Source organism: Egretta garzetta, unplaced genomic scaffold (genome assembly GCF_000687185.1).
Source record: "Egretta garzetta isolate BGI_Z169 unplaced genomic scaffold, ASM68718v1 scaffold663, whole genome shotgun sequence".
In the NCBI taxonomy this organism is placed as follows: domain Eukaryota; kingdom Metazoa; phylum Chordata; class Aves; order Pelecaniformes; family Ardeidae; genus Egretta; species Egretta garzetta.
This window is the reverse complement of record NW_009259122.1, coordinates 420,610-426,438: the sequence shown is the minus strand read 5'-3', so window position 1 is coordinate 426,438 and position 5,829 is coordinate 420,610. Positions and strand designations below refer to the sequence as shown.

Sequence of the window (5,829 nt, the reverse complement as noted above, 5' to 3'; positions counted from 1 at the left end):
AAAGGGAAAGCTTCAGGCCAGGGCTGCAGAACACAGCGCAGCAGCCTGGTCTCAAGTAATAATTTTGCCTCAAGCGAGGAATGTAGCTTCCTCTAACACCGTACGTTACGGCACTGCCTCCGGTACCCTCGGCCTGGCAAGGAACTAAAGCGCGTTCCTGACTGTGTCAGTATCTTTTACCTAAATGCAAACAAGGGGATGTTACAAAGGTTCAGTCATTCATCCCAGCATGAAGAGTAATTTAACGTAATAACCTCTCTACTGTTCAGTCTCTGTAGGCAAGAAAGAGCCAAACAAAATGCAAGTGGTAGCGCAGACGCGCGGGTTTAAGCGCCATCCATCAGTGTGCTCCTCTGCACTATTTCTGCACACCAGTCAACTGCAGCGTAACGAAAATCTAACTGAAATCTAGTACTGCTGGAGAAAGAATACCCAGAACCGCCTTCAGCATCCTTTCCAAAAGGAAATAAGGGTGTGGAGCGTGGGGATATTTTTTAATTGAATTTGAACCTCTGCACGAGAGCATCCCATCACCCAACTGCCGAACACCAGGCGGATGCGCGCATCCGTTATCCTCCCCTCGCTCTCAGACACCAGGGAATGGAGCGGCCCGGGAGGAGGCACCTGACCCTACGACAGGACGCAGCTCGCTTACGAGCTTCCCCCAACTTTTCACCGTGACTGCTGCCTAAAGACTTTGGTTTCCAACCCCAATTTCTTCTGTGCCACCCACACTTGCCCAACACTGCAAGGAAAGCAAAGAACCTCAGTTTCCTATGGGAATGGTTTAGTGTGAATGGGCACATTCCTTCCTAACCCCCCCAACAGGCAACTGGGCAGATTACAGCTTCCTAACAGAACAACTCCTATACCACAAAGAGGCGGCGGCTGACAGAAACAAGAGGCGTTTGGGAATCCAAGAGAAAAATCCCAACTGGCAGGACAAGGAGGCAGCACACAGGCAGAACTGGTGTTCCCATGTACCTTTTCCTATGCCCGCCCCTTCCTTGGCTCTGTTCTGCATTCCCCATGGTCCCTTCCAGATCCTCCCGCCGTGCCGCACAACGTGATGCTTACAGGACTGTTGGCCACAACGGCGTGAGCCTACAGAGCATTACGAACTGAAACCCTCGATCCAGTTGCTGCAGCTCTGAGGCCACCAATGTGCAGGCAGAGCACACGCTTCCGACCAACTCACGCTCATCTGGGAGGCCTTTGGACACAAAATGAACGTCTACTGTGGCAATGAACTCGAGAGGCAGGAGCAGGAGCATTTCAACTGACAGCTCTAAAACGGGGTTTGGGTAAAAAAACCCAGAACAGAACACACCTCAACAGAGCCCTGACCGCCCTTATTTGACGACCGTCACATCGGGTCACAATTCTGCTGTCACAGAAGACACCATAACGGGATCACTCTGTTCTGTGGCCCAAATAACTTCTAGATGCTTTTCAGCTGAGGCTTGACATAATTGATATAAGGCTCTGTTGGTTGCTTTAAGAATAAATTGTTTAACCAGTACGTGGTATTTTTGATACATGTGCCTTTAGTTACTGCCCAATTTAGGACAAATTTCTTTTGTCTTAGTGGGATCAGATCAAACTTGTACATCGTGAAATCTTCATCTGACCCGAGTGGTCCATGGGCATTTGCTGGCTTTTGTCAAGTGACTGCTTCACCTACGTGCAACACTCTTAGATGCCAGCACAAGGAACCCAACAGCATTGCTGTATCGCTCTGGGGGGCTTCTGTCTCCCTGTTCACGTAAGCTTTAACAACTGAGCCTGGTGACAGAGATGTGGGATTTCATCAGCTGTAGTGGTAGTAACCATGTGATTATTTTTTTAATCTTCCTCCTCCTCCATCCCCTTAAAACATATTGTGCCAAGAGGGGAAAATACTTGTGCAGTGGGTTGACCTTGGCCAGCTGCCAGACACCCACCCTCCTCAACAACACAGGGAGAAAAGAAGGTGGAAAAGCTTGTGGGTCAAGACTACCTCAAGACAGGGAGCTCAGATACTAACTACCATCACAGGCAAAACAGCCTCAGCTTGGGAAAAACTAACTTATTGTAGATTAAAATAGGGTTGGATGGTGAGAAATAAAGACAAGAACTAAACCACCTTCCAGTGGCAGGGTTAGGTTAATGGTTGGACTTGATGATCTTCAAGGTCTTTTCCAACCTAAACAATTCTATGATTCCATGATTCTGTAACTAGGACCAGCCCAGTGTGCAGCACTGCAGTGCTAGCGAACACGACCTTCCCAGCCACTTCATGCTGCGCTCACAGCGCGTCAGGCAAGCAGCCACACGGGGCAGCAAGCAAGCTCCCTGCTGCCATGCAGTCCTCTTCACAGCTGTGTTCACAGCAATACAAACCAAACCCTCAACATTCCTACACTTGGGATTTCAAAAAGAGTATTTAGTCCATCCATTATCCTGAAGCAGACCAGGTAACACCTTTAAAGCTACCGTAAAAGGTCCTATTACAGCGGTTGTAGGTAGGAGCAGATGGACTAGACATTTTTTCCCCTAGAATCTGCTGACCTGAGAGCTAGCAGTCCTAGGTATTATTCAAAGACTGGCAGAAAGAGGAACCAAGAGTAACCCAAACGAGCTTCCAAGGAGTGAACCCTTGGTGCTGGATTTTGGAGGGCTGGTGTCTCTTCTCCACTAGAATCTCCTTTGTTCTTCTCAAGTTAGATCATCACAAAAAGCTCGGATCATGCTTGAGCCGCAATTTATGGAGAAGTTAATATGACCCTTTTTTAAAAAAAAAAACAGCAAATGTGACCATCCATAAGCCTGTGAACAACATTTCTGTTTTATCAAACTCAGAGTTAAGTGTAACGTAATGGGAGAGCATTAAGGACAACGTAAAATTAAATTCAGTTTTATGTGCAGATATACTGTGTATCACTGCCTAGTGAATATGGACTTTTATATTTATATCCACTACCTAGAAGGAAGATACTTATATTACGCTAAAGAGTCCTTTTTCTCACTTCTCTCTCTGTGGCAGACAATTATGATCACAGTTTTATTTCAAAGTAGAGCCTGGCACAGTAAGGCACTAGAGCATAACGGTCTCTGAAGACCTGAAACAAACCCTGGGAAACAAAAGGCAGAGACAATGCTTTAAAAAAAAGTAAGTACAGAGAAATAACTGATATTATTCATATTTGGGCTGCAAATAAGTAAAGTATTTTCATAAGGCAAGATCTGGGATCACAATAAATGTAATGATTTATATGATAATGGCCCGTTTAATGCAGTAAATCAAAAAGCAACTGAAGTGCAGAATTAAAGAATGATTCAGCTTGATAAGGAAAAATCAAACCCACATACTGTGATGCAAATTTTCTTGTAGATACCAAAAACATGGGTATTTTGGAGATGGCTCCATGAGGCCTGTAGATGATATCTGTAAATATACACACACAGACATTAGGGTAGAGTGGGAGTACTACCTAGTGAAGGTAGGAACTGTCGGGCAGGCTAGATGGGTCTAGCAGTTGCCTATTGTCCTCCCCTCTGTGCCTGCTTTCAGCAGAGTCACATGCTGAGCTGACTGAACCCTTATCTTCTTCCATCTAGAAGGACAGAAAAGCAACAGATCTTATAAAGCACCACGCTCGCAAATTCAAAACAGTTACCATTTGTACACGGAATTCCAGTTTACAGACCTGCTGCTGAGAGAGCAGGCACGTTCACAAGGTGAAGAGGCAACGTGTTCAAGTTAATCAGCGGATCAAACACGCTTTATCGGTGCACAAGTATTACAAGCGTTCGGTCTTTGTGTGCACCGTAAACTACAAAAGGGGAAAACACAACAAATTTGAAATCTGTTTCAAATTTTCAGACTTCGATTTCAGATTTTAGAGTTTTATTTGTTTTCCCCCTTCTAATATAAAGGACCATTTCAGTTTGTTTGTCTTATTGCAGGCTATTCTATATGCCACGAGACATGTCAACTAAATGTTTAATCACACTGAAATACACAGCTGGGACTTTGTTGAACAGCAAATGTATTTAACCTTGCACATTGAGTTAAGAACAGGCCCTGCATGCCAACAGGTCTGATGCCACATGGACGTCTCAGAAAATACATATGAGATGGCTGTTACTGTTCCACTGCTCCCTACTGTAACGCTCACTTTCTTTAACCCTCAGTATGCTGTATACCAAATTCCCAAACTATTAGATTAAAATTTTGAAAGAGAACACAAGAGTGTTGACATCCAACAACCTCACCAGCACTTATGTTTTCAACATTTTTCTACTCTTCGTCTCTCTGAGTCAAATAAACCTACAAATGCCAAATGGTTTTATTACTCAGGTAAGCAAATACATGCACACTTTAGTGACTAAAGATAAATATGAAATAGTCAGTTCTCTCGTTTGTTGCCTCCTCCTGCGACAGAGCCTAAGGATTAGCTGACAGACCAGCACCACGCAGCGCTAACATCACATAAAAACCCGCAAAGGGAGAGGCTGCCCTCGGTCACAGTCTAGAGTATTGGGATGTTCGGGTATAACTGAGTAGCGTGAATGCATGTTTGCACTTGAAGAGTTTTCTTGAAAATCATACATTCCTTACCAAAAACATACGCTGTAAAAGGAACAGAAACCTTTGCTCTTGACTTCTGCACAGCTGGGCTGGATGGGATGTGAAAGCTGTTGCGAGGGGAATCCTATCAAACCGTAACTCGAGGAAAAAATACTGACACGTGCCAAAGGCTGTAAAGCCAGGGCCAGGAGCCTGGAGAGCGCTCAGGAACGCAGATCTGTACTGAGATGAGGGGCAACCAGCGCAGCAACGAGGGCCTGCAGCTGGGGAAAGGAGAGGGTCGTGGCTGCGCCAAGGCAAGCGCCGCAGTCGGAGCCCCAGCAGAAACCTTCCCTCCGACAGAAACCTTCCCTCCGACAGAAACCTTCCCTCCGACAGAAACCTTCCCTCCGACAGAAACCTTCCCTCCGACAGAAACCTTCCCTCCGACAGAAACCTTCCCTCCGACAGAAACCTTCCCTCCGACAGAAACCTTCCCTCCGACAGAAACCTTCCCTTGCTTTCCATTTCCCTCGTGTCGGGCACAGTTGTAACACGCTGTTCAAGGGTAAAAGCTCTATAAATGCACTTAATCCTATCAGTAAGAAGAATTAAAACATCTGTCTGAGCATCACTTTCCACATGCGGTTTAAGATTTCTGGCAGTTCTTATGAAGCACAGAGACATACACATCCACACCCCCAGAGCTTGGTTTACAACGGGAAAGCTGACGTGAGGCGCAGCGGGGCCCGCTTCGTGCTTTTTTTTTGCGCTGCCCCATCTCCTCCGGGCCCCAAGGTGCAGGTGTGACGGTGAGGTTCAGAGGCGAGAATTTAACAGGCACACGCAGGACTGCATTTCTGACTTACAGGAGCCACACGGACACTTCAAAGACTCCCCTCAAAGCTCTTCACCGTACACCACGAATGTACTGAGTATAAACTGGAACATTTTTGCATACTGTGAAGCCCACAGACATAAAAACTGATTATAGCATCATACTTGTCTCTTAATTTGCATTCATAACGGTATTCTCCTTTTGTGTATCGGCAGAAGAGCGAGCACGTTTGCAGACCAAGGCATAGCTCAGTTTAACCTGGTGCTACGCTCCGTTTCAGGTTTTTAATATACAGTTAACAACCAACACCAAACTGCCAACGCCTGTTCATCGACCCGCGCGGATGCTGCACTCACAAGGACACGGCCACCGGGCGGGCGCCTACCAGCGCTGGCAGCCACGCTCCCCCCGCCGCTGGGTCGTTTCCACCCCCCCCACC

At 46.4% G+C, this 5,829-nt stretch overlaps 1 protein-coding gene across 1 annotated transcript in view; it reads right to left on the bottom strand.

Moving 5' to 3' along the window:
* The window catches only part of ATP11B (ATPase phospholipid transporting 11B (putative)), a 57,279-nt gene that overhangs the window by 6,205 nt on the left and 45,245 nt on the right, over positions 1 to 5,829 (bottom strand). The gene's annotated exons all lie outside the window — the stretch shown is intronic.